This window comes from Vicia villosa, linkage group LG4 (genome assembly GCF_029867415.1).
Source record: "Vicia villosa cultivar HV-30 ecotype Madison, WI linkage group LG4, Vvil1.0, whole genome shotgun sequence".
NCBI lineage: Eukaryota > Viridiplantae > Streptophyta > Magnoliopsida > Fabales > Fabaceae > Vicia > Vicia villosa.
Window position 1 is genome coordinate 92,232,484 of NC_081183.1, and position 26,240 is coordinate 92,258,723.

The following is a 26,240-nucleotide window of genomic DNA, read 5'->3' on the forward strand; positions in this document are numbered from 1 at the left end:
ATTTTGAATTTTGAATTGAATGTGAGCAAGCATTTAAGAACACCTACCCTAAGATTGTCTTTTTTGTTCTTTAAGTCTTTCGGGCGAAAGGGTATATCCATACCATGAGAGGGCAGGAAGTCTTTCAATTGGATGTTGAAGGGTCATCGAAGTTATCGTTCGCCACAAGACTTTCCCTTGCCATAAAGAGGGCAGGTAGTCTAAGGGAAGGATATAATAGTCATTTTTCTTTTTAGGCATCATGCGAGGATATCTTAGCAATGGGGGCAATTCATCATTTATTAAGGCAACATCGAGGGACAAAATTTATGATGAATGAACTGAGGGCAACATTTGCTTTAGGTATCCTCGGAATCGAGGGACTTGACTATTTATAGGCAACAAATAATACGTAAGGCAACAAGGCAACAGTAATAAAGGCAACAGTAATAAAGGCAACAAGAGAGGTTACCCTAAAGGTGTGTGTGTGGACAATCAAGTGATTAATTTAGATATTTTATCTTATAATTAGTTATGCTAATTCAATTCAAGGCTTGCACTCCCTAAGATTACTAACCACGCAGTTAATAAAATACGGAAATTAAAGGCAGAAATAAAAGTTCCTACGCTATTACAATAAACACCTGTGGGCAGAAAAATAAAGGCGAAAAATAAAAGGTCCTAATTACTATTACATCAAAATTGAATAGGCAACCTATACACCTTCTAATATTTAAATAACAGAAATTAAATAAATAAATAGATAAATGGCGTAATTAAAAAGGAAAATTAAAATGAAGGTAGAAAAATAAAAGTCAAACAAAATAAATAATTAAAGACATGCGACATACACTGGAGTGAGAGATGAGAAGAGAAGTTCGCGAATAAGTTTGTTTAGAAAAACAGGATTAAAAAACCTTATGGTTAAAAAACCTAATGGGGAAAAAACCAATGAGCAATACCTACCTAAAGGTTTCTAGGGTTCTCTACGGTAGGGTAATTACTAAGCCTAATTGCACTAAACGAGCTAAACTAAATTAAAATTACGAAAAGAGTTAATTGATTAAACAAAACCCTAATTTCTAAATATTAAAATTAACCTAAATTATCTAAACTAGATTAATTAATCAAATTAGCTAAAATAATTAGTCAAATTTTAAGAAATAAAACTAAATTTTTGGTATTTTTGTGATTAAATAATTAATTACTAAGATAATTATCCTAATAAAAAACCCTAATCCTAATTATATTAATTAACGAAAAACTAAATTATTGTTTATATTAAAAAAAGTTTTGATTTTGAAAAAGATATGTGATTGGTTTTTAAAGAAAAATAAAAATACAAATAAAAAAAGTAAAATAAATAAATAACCAATTATATAAATAAATAAATAAAAAATTAGAGAAAACCTGGGCGCTGGATCCTATGAGGTTGGCCTTTGAGGTTCCATGATAGTCTGGCAGCTTCATGGGTGTGGGATTGTGCACTGTTGGTCATCTGATGGTTGGAATGCGAGAGTGTATGGTGGGCACACGCGAATTTGTTGCATGGTATCTGCAAAGCGCTCCTAACAAAATAAATCATCAAAAACATTGCCTGAAGGCTGGCTCGAACAGACGACCTTTCCCCTCCGCTCCTTAGACGCTTCCTTTCACCACTGAAGCATTTTCACCACGCTGTCAATACAACCATTGCTAGCTAAACAAAATATATGAAACGCGATCGCCCAAAAATTTTAAACGAAATTCGCGCCCTGCACTGTTCACCTTCTCTTTCATTTTGAATACAACCTGCATATTTCAAAGTAACAAAATACGCGATAAAAATTAGTTATGAACCCATGGATTGATAAGTCTTGACCCCCTGAATGCAACCGTGACCTCAATCTCGTCCAATTTTGGCTAAATCAGAAAAACCTATTTTGAGATTCAAAACCCTAGCCATGGCGAAATCCCATTCCTGCGTTGAAACTTCAATCAAAGTATTCAGACACCATCGAAACATCAATACAAGTAAGATTATATAATCAAATTTAATTAAGAGTGTATGAACGTATGAAATCAAAATTGAAACCGAGGTGTCTAAGTTATGATGTGTTTCACGATTCTGTACGTGTGTGAAAGGCTTGTGAAGGTATTGAATCATAAGAGAAGATCAAGGAACGCATTGGAGTGCTTTGTTTGGCCTGGATCCACCAAAAACCTTGTCTGTACCCCTATCTTTTGTTCACGATTTTTCCAAGTTTTAACAGGATTTTTTGTGGCCAATCCCCCCTGCTTCTGATCAGCTCTTTGTATTTATAAGGACTCCATTAGGGTTCACAAACTTCATCAAATCTCTATATCTTTTGAGATTGAGAATTGATTTGGAAAATAAATTGAAACTTTCCATTTTTGTTTTCAATCAAACCAAATCACCTTCCAATCATCATTATACGTTTTTTACCATCCAAGATCAGTTTTATTTTGGCTTCTAGAAAGAGTTAGAGTATAACTTGTGATTTAATCCATCTATTCCAAATGTTAATAATTTATTTATTATTTAAATGAATAAAAACTCAAATAAATATAAACAAATATCATAAAAATAAAATAGTGGATTTAGAGGTTGTGGATGGGCTTAGGAACAAATTTAGATCAAGAGAATTTGGGCCCATTTGGAGAAATAATTGATTTTGACAAATATTTTCTTCATGTTTTTCACCCAAATTTGTCCAACTTTGACAAGGCATATTTCCTTCAATTTTTATTGTATGAAGATGTTCTAGGACTTTTTGGAAATCTCAAGATGTCCTTTATAAGCCACTTTGGAACCCTTTTTCCGTTTGAGGACTTTATCTTGAAGATATGGCTTCTGACAAAAAACAGCTTTTTTGCGAGCTTCTCGAAGGACCTCTAATGTATTGGCTCATATCTCTTATGCGGAAGCATTTTTTGACCTTGAGCCCAACATCAAAGTTGTAGAGAATGAAATTTCCTTAATAATAGGCTTTGTTTGGGGAATTTCTGATAAATTATGAAAGAGATATAATCTGTCAAAGTTGGGTTGACTTTCTCCTATAAAGCCTAATTTTAGTAACTTGGACATTTGTGGATTTCTGATCTTTCCTTGATGAATCATGATCAACCCTTGATCAAATGATGAATGTGACTTCAAAATATTGATGTTGACCAAAAATCAGGAGTTTTGACTGTAATTTGACCATAGTTGACTTTTAGGTCCAATTGGTCGACGGTTGACTTTCTGAGCAATTGACAGGGCAATCCTTGGAATTGAAGCCTGAATTTTGTCATGGAGATAGTTTGAAACATCATAATTCATCTGAAATCCATTGGAGATATTTATTGATTCATTTTCTTCAGAGAAATCAAAACCGTAGTTCAGGAGGTCATTGTTTAGGAGAGTATGTCCTTGAGTCTTGAACTTTGGTATGAGTTTGAAAGGTGAAATGAGATGGGCAAATTTTGGGGTATGACAATACCGAACTATTACCGACTGACACGACTAAAAAACGGTAAAATTTAGGAAAATACAGCAAACATCACAATTAATCAGAAAAACCCATCTACGGGTGTTACAACCCTCCCCCACTTAAAAGATTTTCGTCCTCGAAAATAAAAAATTACCTGCTACAAACAACTCAGGGTAGGAGTCTCGCATCTTATTCTCCAACTCCCAGGTCAAACTCTCACCCGTCGCACTTGACCACACGACCTTCACCAAGGCGATCTCTTTGCCTTTCAGAGTCTTAGTCTCACGATCCTCAATACGCACCGGCATCGTCTCAACCGCCAGGTTCTCACGCACTTGCACATCGTCCATCTGAATCACATGGGATAGATCCGCAATGTATCTCCTCAACTGAGACACATGGAATACATCGTGCAAATTAGCAAGACTTGGCGGTAACGCCACCCGATATGCAACTTTGCCCACTCGCTCTGATATCTGATAAGGACCAATAAAACGCGAAGTAAGCTTCATCGATTTCAAAGCTCGTCCAACACCCGTCATAGGCGTAACTCTTAAGAATACATGATCACCAGCTTGGAATTCCAAATCTTTCCTTCGCTTGTCATGATAACTCTTTTGCCTACTCTGTGAACTTCTCATCTTCTCACGAATAAATTTCACCTTCTCCGTAGTCTCCCTTACCATCTCAGGTCCGAGTACCACACTTTCACCCGAATCAAACCAACATAACGGAGTTCTACACTTACGACCATACAACGTTTCAAAAGGTGCCATTCCGACACTAGAATGAAAACTGTTGTTGTAAGTGAATTCTATCAACGAAAGATAAGTATCCCACGAACCTCCCTTCTCAAGAACACACACCCTCAACAAGTATTCTAATGATTGAATAGTCATTTCGGTGTGACCGTCTGTCTGAGGATGATAAGCTAAACTGAACCTCAACTTAGAACCTAGAGCCTCTTGTAAACCTTTCCAAAAATCTGATGTGAACCTCGGATCTCTATCCGACACAATACTCAACGGTATACCATGTAGTTTCACAATCACCTTGATATAAATCTCAGCTAACTTCGCAACTAGAAAAGTGATGTTAATAGGAATAAAGTGAGAAGACTTTGTCAACCTATCAACAATCACCTAAACCGCATCAAAACCTCTCACAATATTCGGTAAACTCGTCACAATGTCCATAGAAATACTATCCCATTTCCATTCTAGAATATCCAACGGTTGCAACAACCCTGCAGGACGCTGATGTTCCACTTTTGACTTCAGACATACCAAACACGAATACACAAACTGAGCCACATCTCTTTTCAAACCAAACCACCAAAAGATCTTCTTCAAATCTTGATACATCTTATTGGATCCCGGATGAATACTCAAACTGCTCCTGTGATCTTCCTCTAAAATCATCTTCTTCAGCTCGGAATCATCAGGTACACAAATCCGACCACGAAATCTCAAAACACCCTGACCATCCACTCTGAAGTCGCCATCATCACTTTGATTTGCCACCTTAAACAAATCAACCAGTTTCACATCCATCTTCTGTCTCTCGTTAACGGTCGACAGAAAATCATTCGTCACTTTCAACGAACCCAACTTCACACTACTCGATGTCAATTCACATACCAAACTAAGATCGCGAAACTGCTCCAAAAGTTTCCACTCCTCCGCCATAATCACGGACATATGCAAAGATTTCCGACTCAAAGCATCGGCAACCACATTAGCTTTACCAAGATGGTAATTCAAGCTAAAGTCATAGTCCTTCAGGAATTCCAACCACCTACGTTGCCTCATGTTCAATTCTTTCTGATCAAATAAGTATTTCAAACTCTTATGATCACTAAAGACCTCGAACCTTGCACCGTAGAGATAATGCCTCCAAATCTTCAATACAAAAACAACCGCAGCTAACTCCAAATCATGAGTGGGATAATTCTTCTCATGAATCCTTAACTGCCTCGAAGCGTAAGCCACCACCTTACCTTCCTGCATCACAATACACCACAAACGGTTCATTAGGATCAGGTAAAATCAAAACTGGAGCTGAAGTCAACCTTCTCTTCAACTCTTCAAAATTCCTTTCCCAAACTATGTCCCAGATAAACGCCTTACCCTTGCAAGTAAGCTGAGTTAACGGAAGTGCTAACTTCGAAAAGCCTTCTATAAATCTTCGGTAATAACCCGCCAAACCTAAGAAGCTTTTGATCTCAGTAACCGATCTCGGAACCTCCTTGTAGCACTGCATCTACCTTAGATGGATCCACTACAATCCCGTTACCTGAAATCACATGACCAAGAAAACTCACCTCTGATAACCAGAACTCGCACTTGGATAACTTAGCATACAACCGCCTCTCCTTCAAAAGCTGTAGCACAACACACAAATGCTCCTCATGCTCCTCCAGAGACTTAGAATAAATCAAGATGTCATATATGAAGACCACAACAAACTTATCCAACTGATCATGGAATATGCGATTCATATACTCCATAAACACACCAGGTGCATTAGAAACCCCGAACGACATCACCAAAAACTCATAATGCCCGTACCGAGTCCTAAGCGCAGTCTTCTGAATATCCTCCTCCTTCACCCGAATCTGATGGTAACCAGATCTTAAATCAATCTTGCTAAACACACTGGCTCCCACCAACTGATCCATCAAGTCATCAATTCTAGGAAGCGGATACTTATTCTTAATTGTCACCTTGTTCAACTAGCGATAATAAATGCACAACCTCATGCTTCCATCCTTTTTCTTTACCAACAAAACTGGAGCTCCCCATGGTGAAACACTAGGCCTCACAAAATGTTTTGCTAGCAACTCTTCCAATTGTTTCTTCAATTCCACTAACTCTGATGCCGACATTCTATATGGTGCCATAGACACACGCCTCGTACCAGGAACTAGATCTATGGAAAACTCCACGTCTCTCTTCGGCGACACATCAGAAAAGTCTTCAGGAAACACTTCAGGAAATTCTCGCACTACTGGAAAATCCCCAACTGCAGCTCGACCCTCCACAGTCAACGATGCAAACAAACCAAACAACTGCGCCCCATCTGCTAATAGTCGATTCAACTCCTTGGTAGACAAGACACCAAATTCCGCATCCTTCTCAAGAAATGGAAATCTCACCAACTTATGATAACAATCGATGTGGACACGATTATTCATCAACCAATCCATTCCCAGAACCACGTCTAACTCGTTCATCGGCAAAAAAATCAAATCAATAGTAAAGTCCTTACTGAAGATGGATACCGGACAATTCTCACAAACTAAAGAAGTAGTCACCGACCCCATTGCTAGTAAATCGATAACCATCTCACCACCCAAATCAGACAGAACAAGACCTAATCTTTTAACACAATCAGCGGCTGTAAAACAATGCGAAGCACCCGTATCAATAATAGCAATTAAAGAAATGCCATTAATAAAACAAGTACCTCTGATCAGTCGATCACCCTTATCCATCTGAGTTCCAGCCAACGCAAACACCTTCCCACCGGCTTGAACCTTCTTCTTCGGACATTGACCACTCATGTGTCCCTCTTCACCATAATTAAAACACACTACTCCCTTGGACGCACAGTCGGATGATATATGTCCTACCCTTCCACACATGTAACATTTCTTCGCGTCACCATTGCAGACATCACTCTTGTGACCCGGTTTACCACATTTAAAACATACAATCTTACCAGGAGCATCTCCCCCACCAAACCTTGGTCCATAACTCATCTTTTGCTTACCCTTCCCTCCGTCATACAGCTTCCCACGATTCTGCGGATCCTTGTTCCTCTTTTTATTAATCACCTTATGATGAGCATTGTTATCCTCATCATAAATCCTACAACTTTCCACCAAATCTGGAAATACCCAAATCTTCTGATAACCTACCGCTTTCTTGATATCAGAACGCAACCCATTCTGGAACTTAATGCACTTAGAAAATTCTGCTCCCTCACCAACAAAGTGCGGGTAGAATTTCACAAGTTCATTAAACTTTGTCGCATATTCAGACACAGACATGTTGCCTTGAACCAACGCCAGAAACTCAGTCTCTTTCTTTCCACGGACATCCTCCGGATAATACTTCCTCAAAAACTCCCTCTTGAACACCGTCCAAGAAATCTCTTCACCTGTTGCTTCTAACCTTGCCAAAGCCTCCAGCCACCAATCATCAGCTTCCCCAGCTAACTGATGAGTGCCATACCTGACTTTATGCTCTTGCGTGCAATCCATCACACGAAAGATCCTCTCCATCTCTTTCATCCAAGTCAAGGCTCTCTCGGGGTCATGCGTTCCTTTAAACACAGGAGGATTCTCCCTCTGGAAAGTCGCTAAACTCCGAGACCTTACATTCTCATCGATATGCATAGCTTCAGCCATAGCTTGCAATGCAGCAGCAATAGCGGCGTCATTACGTCCAGCCATCTCTAATCTTCACAACAACACCAAGAGAAGTAAGCCCAAAGAACAACACAAGAAAGGTTAGACCAAACGACACGACACTTGGTCGAACAAGACCGACCCGCTCTGATACCACTAATGTAACACCCCAATTCTACCCAAGCATTTAGGTGCAAATATCAGAGTATAAAAATTAAATTCATATAAACAATTAGGGTATTACACTTAAGGAACCACATCACAAAATAAGACATACTTGCAAAAGATGCGTAACACAAATAATCAAGAGGAAAGATTCTCATAAACACTTAACAGTATCACTTATATATATATATATATATATATATATATATATATATATATATATATATATATATATATATATATATATATATATATATATATATATATATATATATATATATATATATATATATATATATATATATATATATATCGGTAAACAGAATATCCACGGTATTCCTCCAAAATACAACGTATGAGAAGGTATCCAAAATACATAATATGAATACATCCAAAGGATCAATTATACATCAAAAAGATCCTATAAGCATCATCTACAAAATAAGTGTTCAATCCCCCCTAGGTGTTACGTATCACGAGCTGACGACACCAAAACGGACGACTACTAAAAGAACACCTACACTTGCGGATCACCTGTACATTACCCACGAGTAGGTAACAATAAAGCAGAAGGGTGAGAATATAATTTATAATGAAAAAGCATGATAAATATAGTAATGCCAATAAGTATCATCAAGAATCATACAACAAGGTAATCCACTAAGTCAACCACAATCAATGTATGAACAATGCGATAAATGAGTGAGAATATAATGGTAAAGACAGATGATGATGAATGAGACTCGACTATGCATATGCATGTGGTACCAATCCGGAGTAAACTCCTCTTGTCATTATGACAAATACACCTTGTCGAGCATTATGCTGGGACTTCATTCCACTCAGGAAAGTACACCGTTGTCGAGCAGTAAACTACGACAAACCGTCATCGAGCATTTAGCCCCCACTGATGACCTCTTTCCACTCAGGCTAATGTACCGTTACCGAGCATTAAGCTCCCACTGGTAACCAATGCCACGCAGGCCACCTGCTAATAGCATTCCGCTATTAACGTAATGAAATGTTATGCTGTGCACACAAACGACTCAATTACATATCAACAACAATAATAATAATATAACTCGGTCACATATCCACATCACACCGGTTATATTAATCCACACGGATACATCACCAAAATTGCCACTCAGGCGTTCATAATCACACAACACACATATACTGTCAAAACATACTTGATTAACAAATATCATTTCACAAAATACATTTATGAAAAATCATTCAACCACCAACACACCCCCTTTTATCATAAAGCATACTCAATAAGCTTCATAACGCTTCAAACGGCGCGTAGAAACGACCTACGGTTCAAAAGATACAACAAAACGAAGTTTGGAAAAACAAAATATTGCACTGGCCGCTTAGCGGGTCGCTCAGCGAACATTCCAGTGGCAAAATGAAAAAAAATGCAAGAAGCTCCACTTAGCGGGTCGCTCACAATTAATGAAGAGATATAGGTCTCTATTTATAGGATTTATGCTTGGGACTAATGGAGGTTTGGAGTTAGGCTTGGTAAATGAAATTAGGTTTGGTAAATGAATTTGGAGGCAAAAATATGATCCAATGGTGTGTATGTCATCAAATAGGAGTACATCAGTTTTTCATTTACCCTATGTATAATAGATAGTGTTTACATCGGTTTTTCCATTTAGCGGATGTAATAGATATGTTTTTACATCGGTTTTTCCGGTTGTCCGATGTAATATGTTTTCTGCTTTTAAGCGAATTCAAGGTGTTTTTCCTATTTTTGCTATAATTTTTTTTTTACCTAATTTTTCATATGAGTTTCAAATACCACACAGACCAAAGTTAGGTCGCTATTTTTCACATTTCTCCCACATCATACAAACCACATTTAGGTCACTATTTTCATATTTTTCTAACCAGTGAATGATGTAATTTCATTGCACCAAATAGCTAATATGCATATCTATATTCTTCAAATGAACAGTTGATTTACAAAAGTAATAATCTAGGATACATAAGTGTACAAAATTATAAGAAAGTTTACACACGGTGGACTACTATAAAATAACAAAACAACAAATGTCCAACCATTTAAGTCCTTTCGCACACTTGAAATACCAACATGCATCCTAGAGAAGATGAGTTGTAGCTTCTGAAGACAACACCAAATTTAATCCACAACTGACACTATGCATATGGTACCAATAAACCGTGGAATTAATCCACCTGACCGATCTCCGCCTCATCGAGATACGGCCCACCGACACAAATTCCGCACAATGGGAATTATGTCCACCATCGATCCAAACATCATCGGGACCCATCACCGAATGCATATGAATGAATGGACACACATAACATACTTAAAAACGTCACCGATCACGATGAATAACTCATCTCAACACCACATCACCAAATAAGTATGTACATGTTTCCAATACCATTCAAATAGTCATGCATTCATCACAATCATAATAATAATCATAGCCAATTCATCACCACATCAATTACATTGTCACACACATTTCATATGCACACAATGTTCAATTCTCATCAAGTAATTAAATCGAGTTTTAAAAACAAATAAAGTCGGCCACTGCCCATATTCATCGTTCACCATATAAAACATTTAATTACTTTCACAACGCCCAAAACAGCACATAAAAAGAGTACACGGGTCAAAAGATACATTATTTTAAAGTTTAGAAAAACTCCCGCACAGCAAGGTTCGCTTAGCGGACCACTAGCGATGCTAGGCAGAAGCGAACTTCCTTCAGACCTCCGCTCAGCGGACCACTAGTGACGTTAGACAGAAGCTAACTAGGTCGGGTCCTCCGCTTAGCGGACCCCTCTCCGCTTAGCGGACCTGCGATTTCACAAATTCTTAAGTCTGCGACAGACCCTGCGATCTAACCTATTTTCAGTCCAAAATTGATTCTAAACAGTATATACAGGCATACAATCATCATACATTCAATCATAAACCACCAAACATCATTTAAACTCATTATTAACCAATAGATCATGCAAATTGCATCAATTCAATCCAAACTATAACACCCTATTGAATGATGAATCAAATGATTGCACCTTTCCCATTGATTACGATTGAGATCTTGATGTGAAGGAATCTCAAGATCGCCATTGATGAATGAAAATTTGTTCTTCGCTCCTAAAGCTTTTTGCATAGATTTGCTCCATGCAAGGTAGTTAGATTCGTTGAGCTTTGGGGAGATGCAAACCGAATTAGGTCCTTCACTAGGGTGAATGTAGTAAGGTGAATCAATGTCAGGTGGAGTAACGCGCGGAGGCATGATGAACAAGCAAGAAAATCCACTGAATTGATGAGGAAGAAGAACGAAAGCACAAGAAACAGATAAAGATCACTGTGTAAGAAGAAAATCAAGAACAAGCACAGTGAGCATGGTGAATGAGTCAAACGAAGAAGAAGATGAATGAAGTATAGATGTTTTCACTGATACTATATTATGAATTGAAAGAAAGAGTATTTGTAACACCCCAATTCTACCCAAGCATTTAGGTACTAATATCAGAGTATAAAAATTAAATTCATATAAACAATTAGGGTATTATACTTAAGGAACCACATCACAAAAGAAGACATACTCGTAAAAGATGCGTAACACAAATAATCAAAAGGAAAGATTCTCTTAAACACTTAACAGTATCACTATATATATATATATATATATATATATATATATATATATATATATATATATATATATATATATATATATATATATATATATATATATATATATATATATATATAACGGATAATAGAATATCCACAGTATTCCTCCAAAATACAACGTATGAGAAGGTATCCAAAATACATGATATGAATACATCCAAAGGATCAATTATACATCAAAAAGATCCTATAAGCATCATCTACAAAATAAGTGTTCAATCCCCCCTAGGTGTTACGTATCACGAGCGGACGATACCAAAACGGACGACTACTAAAAGAGCACCTACACTTGCGGATCACCTGCACATTACCCACGAGTAGGTAACATTAAAGCAGAAGGGTGAGAATATAATTTATAATGAAAAGCATGATAAATATAGTAATGCCAACAAGTATCATCAAGAATCATACAATAAGGTAATCCACTAAGTCAACCACAATCAATGTATGAACAATGCGATAAATGAGTGAGAACATAATGGTAAAGACGGATGATGATGAATGAGACTCGACTATGCATATGCATGTGGTACCAATCCGGAGTAAACTCCTCTTGTCATTATGACATATACACCTTGCCGAGCATTATGCTGGGACTTCATTCCATTCATGAAAGTACACCGTTGTCGAGCAATAAGCTACGACAAACCTTCATCAAGCATTTAGCCCCCACTGATGACCTCTTGCCACTCAGGCTAATGTACCGTTTGTCACACGCTCGCGAAAATGTGAACAACAGAGTCGCCACTAATATATTTATCCCATCGAGGGAAAGGAATATCAAAAAACCTAGAATAAAGAAAGGATGAGAAAAGGGTCTTTTGACCAGAGATAGGGTACGGGAGTCGGTTACGCAAGGGGAAGGTACTAGCACCCCTCACGCCCATCGTACTCGATGGTATCCACCTATGTTTGTTGCTATCTAAAGGGTGTGTTAACTATAAATCTAAAGCTTAATGCAAAGGGAATGCATGCAAATGAAAGAAAAAGAAACACGGGGAAAAAAGGTTTATAAATAATTATGCTCGCTTAGGCCCCGCGACCTAATGCCTACGTATCCTTTTCAGGAATCAGAGCGCCGTAGTTTGGCTCACAAATTTTAGTTTGTTTGTGTTTTTTAGTGGACAGTTACATTCGCACTTCGCTGCTCGACCTCTGGAGTCTTAAGCTGGGAATGGAGCGGAAATAACGTGTCCGATTACGGGAAAGAATGCCCTGAAGGCAAGAGAGAGAAGAGAGAAATTTGTCGAGCGTCTCAAGTACCTCCCTTAAACAAGTGAGGTTTGATCTACTCTTGTTGGTGTTTTTTATGATTGGGAACTTCCACTCAAGTGATCCCTTTAAACAAGAGGGACGAGAGTTTCCATTCCCTTTATATTAGTCTGACCTTTATTAAGCATTTTTTAGGTGTTTTCTTGGTATCTTTTAAGGGAAATTAAATCAAGTATTTTTTAAGTGTTTTAAAGTTGAAAAGGAAAAGAAATGGGAAACTAGCCTAATGTGAACTAACTAGCCTAATGTTAAAATGGGAATTTCTAGATCCTAATGTTATCATGGTTTTTACCTAAAGTGTTAGGATTAAAGGAAACATGAAAACTAAAGTCACATTTATAAGTAAAGACTCGAGAATAACACAATGATACAAAGTTACACATAAGCATGAAGTAACAAGTCAAAAATGTAGTACAAAAATGAAATAAAATACTACTATTTTTATGTTGATTTTTATGGGAGAAATTGGATTACAAGTCAAGTAAAAGACTAAAACAAATAGCCTAAAACTAACATTTTTTATGATTATTTTCTATGTCAAGAATTGTATTAAGGTCTAAAAAATAAGGGAAAAATAGTCATTTTATTGCCTAAAAGAAAGTGGGAAAAATCTAAGTAAAAAGACCTAAAATTCTAGCAATTTTAAATAGAGTCAGGGGGGATATTGAAATTGATGGTGTAGTAAGTAAGGGGCGCAGGACCCATGGGAGTTAGGCCCAGCAGAATATTTTTGTTCGGATTTCTTGTATGTCAAAAACGGTGGCGCGATGGGCCTACTGATGGGGTGTGAGCAGTGATTCGTGTGGCCCAATTGATGATCCAACAGAAATTAACTAAATTAGATTTTATTATTTGGTTTTAACAAAATGATTTAATCTCCATTAACAATTCAGATTAACATTAATCGTGCATATTAAACCCCTAAAACTCAATCATTTCAATATTAATCTCAATTAATAAAAAACAAAAGAAAGGGGTAATTAGGGTTTGTTGTTGTGACGCTCCCCCTTCTATAAGACCCTCTTTTTCGTTCCCAGACGGTAACGACGCCATGGATAATTCCCGAACTCTCTCTAATCCATAAATGTTGAACACAAACCTATGCTAACAAAAGGCTTTGAATCCGAATCTACTATTAATTCTCTTCGATGTTCATCCGATTCACTTCCTAAATCCAAACCAAATCGCAAACCCTAGATCTAGAGAGAAACCAAATCAACCGCTAATGGCTACGAATTGCGGATCAAGATCATGGGGAAAGCGCTCGGGAATGCTAGTACTACACCGTAACATCAAGAAAACAGAAAAATATGGAGGTGGAGAAGGTGATCCGAAAACTTACCTGGATGAAGATCAAGAGTGAGATGAACGAAAATGGTGGAGCTTCCGGTGCAAACTCGAGCGAAATAAACGCAACGAGCAGAGAGTTTCTTCAGGTGAGCTTTGATTTCACGTTCTTCATTCTTCTTCTTCCACCTTTCTCCATTGATTTTTTCTCTGAATTTTTGAGAGCTTTGCGTTGTCGTTGATGCTGTTGCTCTGAGCTGAGAGTGTGAGACACTGATAATGAAACTCAGGTTTGGATGATTGCAGGTGAAGATGAGATTATGGAGAGGTTGCGAATCTATTGAAATGAAGAATGGTGTTGATCGATACTGACGGAATTGAAGGCTCTGCAGAAACCGATGGAGATTGAAGTGGTGAGAAGGTTGAAGAACAATGAAGAGAGATTTAGAGATGGTGAGAGAATCGAAGTTGTTCGAAGATTTTCATGTGAAGAAGATTGTGATTCTTCTGCAGCTTCAAGAATGAATGATGAAGGTTGATTTTCTGAGTTTTTTTGTGTGATGATTTTGCAGGTTGATGATGAAGATTGAAGAAGATTAAAGAGTTGGAGAGTATTGAAGAACAATGTGATTGGAAGAAGGATGATGGAGGATGTTGATGGAGAGTGGTGAAGAAGATGATTGGAGAAGATTGAAGAATGTGAAAGAATGGATCCAGAGCCTCAAATGGTGAAGCAAGCTATGATTTTATAGTAGTGGAGGAGATTCAATTTCTGAGGTAACTTCCTTTCTCTTCTTCTGTTAATCTGTTAAGAGTTGTGTAACTGATTTTTTCGAGGTTGTTAGGGTTCTGTTAGGTTATTCAGGAGTTAGTTAGACTCTGTTATAGGGTTGTTATAATTCTGTTTTTTTAATTGGTTAGGAGAAGTTGTGAACTGAATGTTTCTAAAAATCTGTTTGCAGTTGGTAGCTTGGTTTAGAAATAATGATGAGGGGTTTTGAATAATGTTGTTAGATAAGTTTTTTTTTCCAGGTTATAACAGTCAACTAACTTGTGAGAATTGGTCTAGGTTATTAGCGGATATTTGTGGCCATTGAAGACAGTTAGTAGGTTAGTTGTGAACTGAAATATATATTGATTTGGGTCCTGAATCTTCTGCTGATATGAATATGGTTTGATGTGTGTGACTTATGTGTATTTTGCAGGTTCAATGATGAGGTTATTTGGAGAACAAGCACATGGTTTGAAGAATGAAGGTGGAAGAAATGAAGAGAAATAGGTTTAGGATAGGAATATTGACTTGTTAAAGAATGGTGATGTAACATAATTGTAATGGTTCTTTTTTCTTCTAGATGTAACAGGATCTGATTGGTATTGTAATCCTTTTATGATTTGTAAAGAGTGAGAGTATTATTTCTTGAATCACAAATGTCATTTGTATAAATCTTGAATGAAGATCTTTGAGTCAAACTTATACTCCATAATAATTAAATCCGAGTTCCACACTCATGTCTTGATCGAATCTCAACTCTGTGATACTTTGTACTTGGTATGCATAACAAAAGATAAATGAACTCATTATCACCTTGTTACACAATCCATGATTCATTTCTTGTACCTCACTCGATTGTATGAACCCCTTAAATTGGTGATAGATAGAATCAGATAAATAGAGTCAGAGAATGGCTCTTATTCAGCATATGAATAGTTATTATGAAAATCAAAGGAACCCTTGCATCCAATGTCCTCAATCATATTTTCAAATTATTGATGAGTGCATGATTTTATCGATGACCTAAAATGCAAATGATGTTAAAGTAATAAGCCAATTAATAAAAATAATTAGATGGGCAAATTTTGCGGTGCAACAGCTTCCCCTATTTAATCGTCTTAAACCTGAAGGTGAGATTGGCGCTAGCCTTTCGATCATTCAAGGTAGAAGAAGATTAAATACCAAGAGAACCTGAAAATTTGCCTGATGAGATAGGATCCACTAGGGAGGAAATGGTGTCAACTCCACTGAGGAAGATTGTATCAAATCTGGGTTGAACAAATTAACTCTGGGTTAGAAATGAAATAGAACTCAACTCTGGGTTGAGTGGGAAAGGAGAAAAGATAACCGTCAACTTTGGGTTGAGTTTGAAAATAAACAATAAGAAATACCCGTCAACTCTGGGTGAGAGGGAAAGGCAAGCAATAATCGTCAACTCTGGGTTGAGTGGGAAAAAGGAGAAGCCAATTCTGGATTGAATAAAGGAGGACCGTTAACTCTGGGTTGAGTGAGAAAAGAACAAAAGGTGACCGTCTACTCTGGGTTGAGTGGGAAAGGACAAAACATAACCATTAACTCTGGGTTGAGTGGGAGAAGATAAAAGGATAACCGTCAACTCTAGGTTGAGTGGGAAAAGGCAAATGACGACTGTCAACTCTGGGTTGAGTGGGAAAGAGAGATAATCAATTCTGGATTGAACAAGGGATAACCGTCAACTCTGGGTTGAGTGGGAAGAACAAAAGCTGACCGTCAACTCTGGGTTGAGTGGGAGGAACAAAAGGTGACCGTCAACTCTGGGTTGAGTGGGAAGAGGAATCAATAAGAAATATCCGTCAACTCTGGGTGAGAGGGAAGTAAGGAAGGATCAACTCTGGGTTGAATAAAAGATAACCGTCAACTCCGGGTTGAGAGGGGAAAGACAACTAACTCATGGTTAAAAGATGAAAGGAAATCAACTCTAGGTTGAACACAAAAACATCAACTCTGGGTTGAAGAAAGATGAACATGATTGACTATAGGAGATGACACCACAATGGTAACTCTGAATGATCCAGTGGAATATCAATTGAATGCTTGTAGGGAACTCATCTGATGAATAATTTGGCTTATGCTTCACATGCAATGTTTGATTTATTCTATGCACTTCTGGAGATGCAATGTAATGAATTCTATATGCACTGTACTGATTGATCAGGGTTTCTGCTTTGTGGGGAATAGATTAGGTGGAGTTCTTAACTCTTCTTGATTCAAGATAGGGTGGATGCCCCTGCTTTATTGATGATTGGATTATTGGGAGAGATGCCAATGAGAATGCAATGATATGCATGAAGCATGTGTGATTATGAATGGATGATTGTTTCCAAGATACAAGGAGTTGATGGAGGATGCCCTTATGGAAAGTTCATAGCTTGAAGGATAGCCCTTGTGAAGGTGAGGTGTTTAGCTTGACACCTCGACACTTATCTTGATATCTAACACTTGCTTGAAGATGAAGAGATGAGTTGTTGTTAGCTTGCCTCAGCTTGTAGGCTCTTGAGATAGGTCTTTGATAATGCTAGAATCATGGAGATTTGCAATGGTCGGCCTCAGTGTTGATCAAGGAATGGATGCCCCAGATTGAAAGGAACTCTTCCACCTAATGGATTCTTCAGGTATTTGCTGAGTGGATGACCAACCTTTGCCCTTGTAAGATCGCTCAATAGAATTTCATTGTTGAACTTTCCTTGGTATCAAGTACTTGCTTTTTGGTTAGAGACAATTCTGTTTTGAAAAAGATAACGAGAACGCAATGCACATGTTAGTCTCAAAAGAAAATTTTTATTTGTCAAAATGTTGTACTGATACTAACAAAAATGACACAGCAACATTGGGAGTCAGTTTTGACATGATTTTACAGTTTGTATGCTTTCAGAACGAACCCTGCTTCAATTAGGACTTTTGAGGGTTGGAACGTGGCCGGGTTCACGGTTTGAGAAACAAAGGATAAAGGCCCAAGTTCTACTTAACCCGCCCCTTCTTCGTGATGTTCTCCAGTCCTACGTTCAGCTAGTTTGACACGAGTGTTCACCTTTCAGGAAGGATTGTGATGGATGAGGATCCTTTATGGCTTTGATGGAGGTGGCAGTCACCCTTTGGTGCTTTCGTTGATGATTATAACAACTTGTCCCTTGGAGGATTTTTGTTCATGTTCTTTTCTTTTGCTTTCCCTAACTTTTGCCTGGACAGAAAGTTTCTTTTGATTTTGGTTTTCGTTATCCAGCGGGATGTACCCTAATTTTTGCCTAAGTCATTTGCTTCAAAGCTTTTCCTTTCTTCTTTTTTTTTTACTTAGCGGGCTATTGTTTCTTTCTTTTTTTTTTATTCATAACTTTCTTTTCATTCTTTTTGTCTCGTTCGGGAACAAGTTGTATGGCTTTTGTGATTGACTTGAAGAAAAGGTTGTGACTGCCTTCTATTCAGCGAATGAGAGACATCCATTGTGGATTGTGCTCTTCTTCTTTTGATGTGAGATATGAGATATTATTGATCCTCTGATGGAATACCTGAAAGTTGAGCGCTCGGTCGCACTAACTGAAGACTACCCTGCCCCTGGTTAAGATTGAGGGTTTTGTATTTTATATTTTTTTGAAAAGAAACTACTACTCCTTAGGATCAAAGAGGTTGACGAGGGTTTCACTCCCTTATAACTCCAGTGTTTGGGAATTGAAAAAAATGCCTGTACATCGTCAGCAAGATCTTGTTCCAAAAGCATACAGTTAGTAGTTCATGTGTTTTTGATTTTCATCATTCTCCTTTTTTAGTTGCTTAAGACAAATGAGTTGAACATCAATGAACATAATGACAAAGATGAAATGATTTGAGAAAAACATGTATATTGCATTATTTTTATTTATTCAAACATAATGAGTTTCTTACAATGAGAAGTACTTGATAACAACAAAAGTAATACAATTGAAAATACTAAAGAAATCTGTACAATGGCAAGATTGGCCTTATTCTAATGCAAATGAAATGCTCTCTGAAAAACATAAAGTCTTTAGGCTCCACTTGTGGAAGATACCCTCATGAGGAGGCATGGGGTTCTTAGATAGTAGCTTGATCTTGTTTGGTATTCTCCATGATTCTTCGTCTATGAGCTCTTGTCAGATATCGGTGTCGAGGAATTGTCTCGTCTGATCGATACCGACGGAATTGAAGGCTCTGCAGAAACCGATGGAGATTGAAGTGGTGAGAAGGTTGAAGAACGATGAAGAGAGATTCAGAGATGGTGAGAGAATCGAAGTTGTTCGAAGATTTTCATGTGAAGAAGATTGTGATTCTTCTGCAGCTTCAAGAATGAATGATGAAGGTTGATTTTCTGAGTTTTTTTTGTGATGATTTTGCAGGTTGATGATGAAGATTTAAGAAGATTAAAGAGTTGGAGAGTATTAAAGAACAGTGTGATTGGAAGAAGGATGATGGAGGATGTTGATGGAGAGTGGTGAAGAAGATGATTGGAGAATATTGAAGAATGTGAAAGAATGGATCCAGAGCCTCAAATGGTGAAGCAAGCTATGATTTTATAGTAGTGGAGGAGATTCAATTTCTGAGGTAACTTCCTTTCTCTTCTTCTGTTAATCTGTTAAGAGTTGTGTAACTGATTTTTTCGAGGTTGTTAGGGTTCTGTTAGGTTATTCAGGAGTTAGTTAGACTCTGTTATAGGGTTGTTATAATTCTGTTTTTTTAATTGGTTAGGAGAAGTTTTGAACTGAATGTTTCTAAAAATCTGTTTGCAGTTGGTAGCTTGGTTTAGAAATAATGATGAGGGGTTTTGAATAATGCTGTTAGATAAGTTTTTTTTTTCCAGGTTATAACAGTCAACTAACTTGTGAGAATTGGTCTAGGTTATTAGCGGATATTTGTGGCCATTGAAGACAGTTAGTAGGTTAGTTGTGAACTGAAATATATATTGATTTGGGTCCTGAATCTTCTGCTGATATGAATATGGTTTGATGTGTGTGACTTATGTGTATTTTGCAGGTTCAATGATGAGGTTATTTGGAGAACAAGCACATGGTTTGAAGAATGAAGGTGGAAGAAATGAAGAGAAATAGGTTTAGGATAGGAAACTTGACTTGTTAAAGAATGGTGATGTAACATAATTGTAATGGTTCTTTTTTCTTCTAGATGTAACAGGATCTGATTGGTATTGTAATCCTTTTATGATTTGTAAAGAGTGAGAGTATTATTTCTTGAATCACAAATGTCATTTGTATAAATCTTGAATGAAGATCTTTGAGTCAAACTTATACTCCATAATAATTAAATCCGAGTTCCACACTCATGTCTTGATCGAATCTCAACTCTGTGATACTTTGTACTTGGTATGCATAACAAAAGATAAATGAACTCATTATCACCTTGTTACACAATCCATGATTCATTTCTTGTACCTCACTCGATTGTATGAACCCCTTAAATTGGTGATAGATAGAATCAGATAAATAGAGTCAGAGAATGGCTCTTATTCAGCATATGAATAGTTATTATGAAAATCAAAGGAACCCTTGCATCCAATGTCCTCAATCATATTTTCAAATTATTGATGAGTGCATGATTTTATCGATGACCTAAAATGCAAATGATGTTAAAGTAATAAGCCAATTAATAAAAATAATTAGATGGGCAAATTTTGCGGTGCAACAGCTTCCCCTATTTAATCGTCTTAAACCTGAAGGTGAGATTGGCGCTAGCCTTTCGATCATTCAAGGTAGAAGAAGATTAAATACCAAGAGAACCTGAAAATTTGCCTGATGAGATAGGATCCACTAGGGAGGAAATGGTGTCAACTCCACTGAGGAAGATTGTATCAAATCTGGGTTGAACAAATTAACTCTGGGTTAGAAATGAAATAGAACTCAACTCTGGGTTGAGTGGGAAAGGAGAAAAGATAACCGTCAACTTTGGGTTGAGTTTGAAAATAAACAATAAGAAATACCCGTCAACTCTGGGTGAGAGGGAAAGGCAAGCAATAATCGTCAACTCTGGGTTGAGTGGGAAAAAGGAGAAGCCAATTCTGGATTGAATAAAGGAGGACCGTTAACTCTGGGTTGAGTGAGAAAAGAACAAAAGGTGACCGTCTACTCTGGGTTGAGTGGGAAAGGACAAAAGATAACCATTAACTCTGGGTTGAGTGGGAGAAGATAAAAGGATAACCGTCAACTCTAGGTTGAGTGGGAAAAGGCAAATGACGACTGTCAACTCTGGGTTGAGTGGGAAAGAGAGATAATCAATTCTGGATTGAACAAGGGATAACCGTCAACTCTGGGTTGAGTGGGAAGAACAAAAGGTGACCGTCAACTCTGGGTTGAGTGGGAGGAACAAAAGGTGACCGTCAACTCTGGGTTGAGTGGGAAGAGGAATCAATAAGAAATATCCGTCAACTCTGGGTGAGAGGGAAGTAAGGAAGGATCAACTCTGGGTTGAATAAAAGATAACCGTCAACTCCGGGTTGAGAGGGGAAAGACAACTAACTCATGGTTAAAAGATGAAAGGAAATCAACTCTAGGTTGAACACAAAAACATCAACTCTGGGTTGAAGAAAGATGAACATGATTGACTATAGGAGATGACACCACAATGGTAACTCTGAATGATCCAGTGGAATATCAATTGAATGCTTGTAGGGAACTCATCTGATGAATAATTTGGCTTATGCTTCACATGCAATGTTTGATTTATTCTATGCACTTCTGGAGATGCAATGTAATGAATTCTATATGCAGTGTACTGATTGATCAGGGTTTCTGCTTTGTAGGGAATAGATTAGGTGGAGTTCTTAACTCTTCTTGATTCAAGATAGGGTGGATGCCCCTGCTTTATTGATGATTGGATTATTGGGAGAGATGCCAATGAGAATGCAATGATATGCATGAAGCATGTGTGATTATGAATGGATGATTGTTTCCAAGATACAAGGAGTTGATGGAGGATGCCCTTATGGAAAGGTCATAGCTTGAAGGATAGCCCTTGTGAAGGTGAGGTGTTTAGCTTGACACCTCGACACTTATCTTGATATCTAACACTTGCTTGAAGATGAAGAGATGAGTTGTTGTTAGCTTGCCTCAGCTTGTAGGCTCTTGAGATAGGTCTTTGATAATGCTAGAATCATGGAGATTTGCAATGGTCGGCCTCAGTGTTGATCAAGGAATGGATGCCCCAGATTGAAAGGAACTCTTCCACCTAATGGATTCTTCAGGTATTTGCTGAGTGGATGACCAACCTTTGCCCTTGTAAGATCGCTCAATAGAATTTCATTGTTGAACTTTCCTTGGTATCAAGTACTTGCTTTTTGGTTAGAGACAATTCTGTTTTGAAAAAGATAACGAGAACGCAATGCACATGTTAGTCTCAAAAGAAAATTTTTATTTGTCAAAATGTTGTACTGATACTAACAAAAATGACACAGCAACATTGGGAGTCAGTTTTGACATGATTTTACAGTTTGTATGCTTTCAGAACGAACCCTGCTTCAATTAGGACTTTTGAGGGTTGGAACGTGGCCGGGTTCACGGTTTGAGAAACAAAGGATAAAGGCTCAAGTTCTACTTAACCCGCCCCTTCTTCGTGATGTTCTCCAGTCCTACGTTCAGCTAGTTTGACACGAGTGTTCACCTTTCAGGAAGGATTGTGATGGATGAGGATCCTTTATGGCTTTGATGGAGGTGGAAGTCACCCTTTGGTGCTTTCGTTGATGATTATAACAACTTGTCCCTTGGAGGATTTTTGTTCATGTTCTTTTCTTTTGCTTTCCCTAACTTTTGCCTGGACAGAAAGTTTCTTTTGATTTTGGTTTTCGTTATCCAGCGGGATGTACCCTAATTTTTGCCTAAGTCATTTGCTTCAAAGCTTTTCCTTTCTTCTTTTTTTTTTTACTTAGCGGGCTATTGTTTCTTTCTTTTTTTTTTATTCATAACTTTCTTTTCATTCTTTTTGTCTCGTTCGGGAACAAGTTGTATGGCTTTTGTGATTGACTTGAAGAAAAGGTTGTGACTGCCTTCTATTCAGCGAATGAGAGACATCCATTGTGGATTGTGCTCTTCTTCTTTTGATGTGAGATATGAGATATTATTGATCCTCTGATGGAATACCTGAAAGTTGAGCGCTCGGTCGCACTAACTGAAGACTACCCTGCCCCTGGTTAAGATTGAGGGTTTTGTATTTTATATTTTTTTGAAAAGAAACTACTACTCCTTAGGCTCAAAGAGGTTGACGAGGGTTTCATTCCCTTATAACTCCAGTGTTTTGGAATTGAAAAAAATGCCTGTACATCGTCAGCAAGATCTTGTTCCAAAAGCATACAGTTAGTAGTTCATGTGTTTTTGATTTTCATCATTCTCCTTTTTTAGTTGCTTAAGACAAATGAGTTGAACATCAATGAACATAATGACAAAGATGAAATGATTTGAGAAAAACATGTATATTGCATTATTTTTATTTATTCAAACAGAATGAGTTTCTTACAATGAGAAGTACTTGATAACAACAAAAGTAATACAATTGAAAATACTAAAGAAATCTATACAATGGCAAGATTGGCCTTATTCTAATGCAAATGAAATGCTCTCTGACAAACATAAAGTCTTTAGGCTCCACTTGTGGAAGATACCCTCATGAGGAGGCATGGGGTTCTTAGATAGTAGCTTGATCTTGTTTGGTATTCTCCATGATTCTTCGTCTATGAGCTCTTGTCAGATATCGGTGTCGAGGAATTGTCTCGTCTGATCGATACCGACGGAATTGAAGGCTCTGCAGAAACCGATGGAGATTGAAGTGGTGAGAAGGTTGAAGAACGATGAAGAGAGATTCAGAGATGGTGAGAGAATCGAAGTTGTTCGAAGATTTTCATGTGAAGAAGATTGTGATTCTTCTGCAGCTTCAAGAATGAATGATGAAGGTTGATTTTCTGAGTTTTTTTTGTGATGATTTTGCAGGTTGATGATGAAGATTTAAGAAGATTAAAGAGTTGGAGAGTATTAAAGAACAGTGTGATTGGAAGAAGGATGATGGAGGATGTTGATGGAGAGTGGTGAAGAAGATGATTGGAGAAGATTGAAGAATGTGAAAGAATGGATCCAGAGCCTCAAATGGTGAAGCAAGCTATGATTTTATAGTAGTGGAGGAGATTCAATTTCTGAGGTAACTTCCTTTCTCTTCTTCTGTTAATCTGTTAAGAGTTGTGTAACTGATTTTTTCGAGGTTGTTAGGGTTCTGTTAGGTTATTCAGGAGTTAGTTAGACTCTGTTATAGGGTTGTTATAATTCTGTTTTTTTAATTGGTTAGGAGAAGTTGTGAACTGAATGTTTCTAAAAATCTGTTTGCAGTTGGTAGCTTGGTTTAGAAATAATGATGAGGGGTTTTGAATAATGCTGTTAGATAAGTTTTTTTTTCCAGGTTATAACAGTCAACTAACTTGTGAGAATTGGTCTAGGTTATTAGCGGATATTTGTGGCCATTGAAGACAGTTAGTAGGTTAGTTGTGAACTGAAATATATATTGATTTGGGTCCTGAATCTTCTGCTGATATGAATATGGTTTGATGTGTGTGACTTATGTGTATTTTGCAGGTTCAATGATGAGGTTATTTGGAGAACAAGCACATGGTTTGAAGAATGAAGGTGGAAGAAATGAAGAGAAATAGGTTTAGGATAGGAAACATGACTTGTTAAAGAATGGTGATGTAACATAATTGTAATGGTTCTTTTTTCTTCTAGATGTAACAGGATCTGATTGGTATTGTAATCCTTTTATGATTTGTAAAGAGTGAGAGTATTATTTCTTGAATCACAAATGTCATTTGTATAAATCTTGAATGAAGATCTTTGAGTCAAACTTATACTCCATAATAATTAAATCCGAGTTCCACACTCATGTCTTGATCGAATCTCAACTCTGTGATACTTTGTACTTGGTATGCATAACAAAAGATAAATGAACTCATTATCACCTTGTTACACAATCCATGATTCATTTCTTGTACCTCACTCGATTGTATGAACCCCTTAAATTGGTGATAGATAGAATCAGATAAATAGAGTCAGAGAATGGCTCTTATTCAGCATATGAATAGTTATTATGAAAATCAAAGGAACCCTTGCATCCAATGTCCTCAATCATATTTTCAAATTATTGATGAGTGCATGATTTTATCGATGACCTAAAATGCAAATGATGTTAAAGTAATAAGCCAATTAATAAAAATAATTAGATGGGCAAATTTTGCGGTGCAACAGCTTCCCCTATTTAATCGTCTTAAACCTGAAGGTGAGATTGGCGCTAGCCTTTCGATCATTCAAGGTAGAAGAAGATTAAATACCAAGAGAACCTGAAAATTTGCCTGATGAGATAGGATCCACTAGGGAGGAAATGGTGTCAACTCCACTGAGGAAGATTGTATCAAATCTGGGTTGAACAAATTAACTCTGGGTTAGAAATGAAATAGAACTCAACTCTGGGTTGAGTGGGAAAGGAGAAAAGATAACCGTCAACTTTGGGTTGAGTTTGAAAATAAACAATAAGAAATACCCGTCAACTCTGGGTGAGAGGGAAAGGCAAGCAATAATCGTCAACTCTGGGTTGAGTGGGAAAAAGGAGAAGCCAATTCTGGATTGAATAAAGGAGGACCGTTAACTCTGGGTTGAGTGAGAAAAGAACAAAAGGTGACCGTCTACTCTGGGTTGAGTGGGAAAGGACAAAAGATAACCATTAACTCTGGGTTGAGTGGGAGAAGATAAAAGGATAACCGTCAACTCTAGGTTGAGTGGGAAAAGGCAAATGACGACTGTCAACTCTGGGTTGAGTGGGAAAGAGAGATAATCAATTCTGGATTGAACAAGGGATAACCGTCAACTCTGGGTTGAGTGGGAAGAACAAAAGGTGACCGTCAACTCTGGGTTGAGTGGGAGGAACAAAAGGTGACCGTCAACTCTGGGTTGAGTGGGAAGAGGAATCAATAAGAAATATCCGTCAACTCTGGGTGAGAGGGAAGTAAGGAAGGATCAACTCTGGGTTGAATAAAAGATAACCGTCAACTCCGGGTTGAGAGGGGAAAGACAACTAACTCATGGTTAAAAGATGAAAGGAAATCAACTCTAGGTTGAACACAAAAACATCAACTCTGGGTTGAAGAAAGATGAA

At 37.5% G+C, this 26,240-nt stretch overlaps 3 long non-coding RNA genes across 3 annotated transcripts; all 3 read left to right on the forward strand.

The window, feature by feature from the left end:
* Positions 1-14,871: 14,871 nt before the first annotated feature.
* LOC131599339 (uncharacterized) lies at positions 14,872-15,693 on the forward strand. Its single transcript, XR_009282708.1, has 3 exons — positions 14,872-15,070; positions 15,363-15,403; positions 15,499-15,693. It is a non-coding gene; the product is annotated as an uncharacterized LOC131599339 (long non-coding RNA).
* Positions 15,694-19,570: 3,877 nt separating this feature from the next.
* LOC131599340 (uncharacterized) lies at positions 19,571-20,195 on the forward strand. The gene is made up of 3 exons (XR_009282709.1): positions 19,571-19,655; positions 19,949-19,989; positions 20,085-20,195. It is a non-coding gene; the product is annotated as an uncharacterized LOC131599340 (long non-coding RNA).
* Positions 20,196-24,061: 3,866 nt separating this feature from the next.
* Positions 24,062-24,748, forward strand: LOC131599341 (uncharacterized). The gene is made up of 3 exons (XR_009282710.1): positions 24,062-24,242; positions 24,535-24,575; positions 24,671-24,748. It is a non-coding gene; the product is annotated as an uncharacterized LOC131599341 (long non-coding RNA).
* Positions 24,749-26,240: the final 1,492 nt, after the last annotated feature.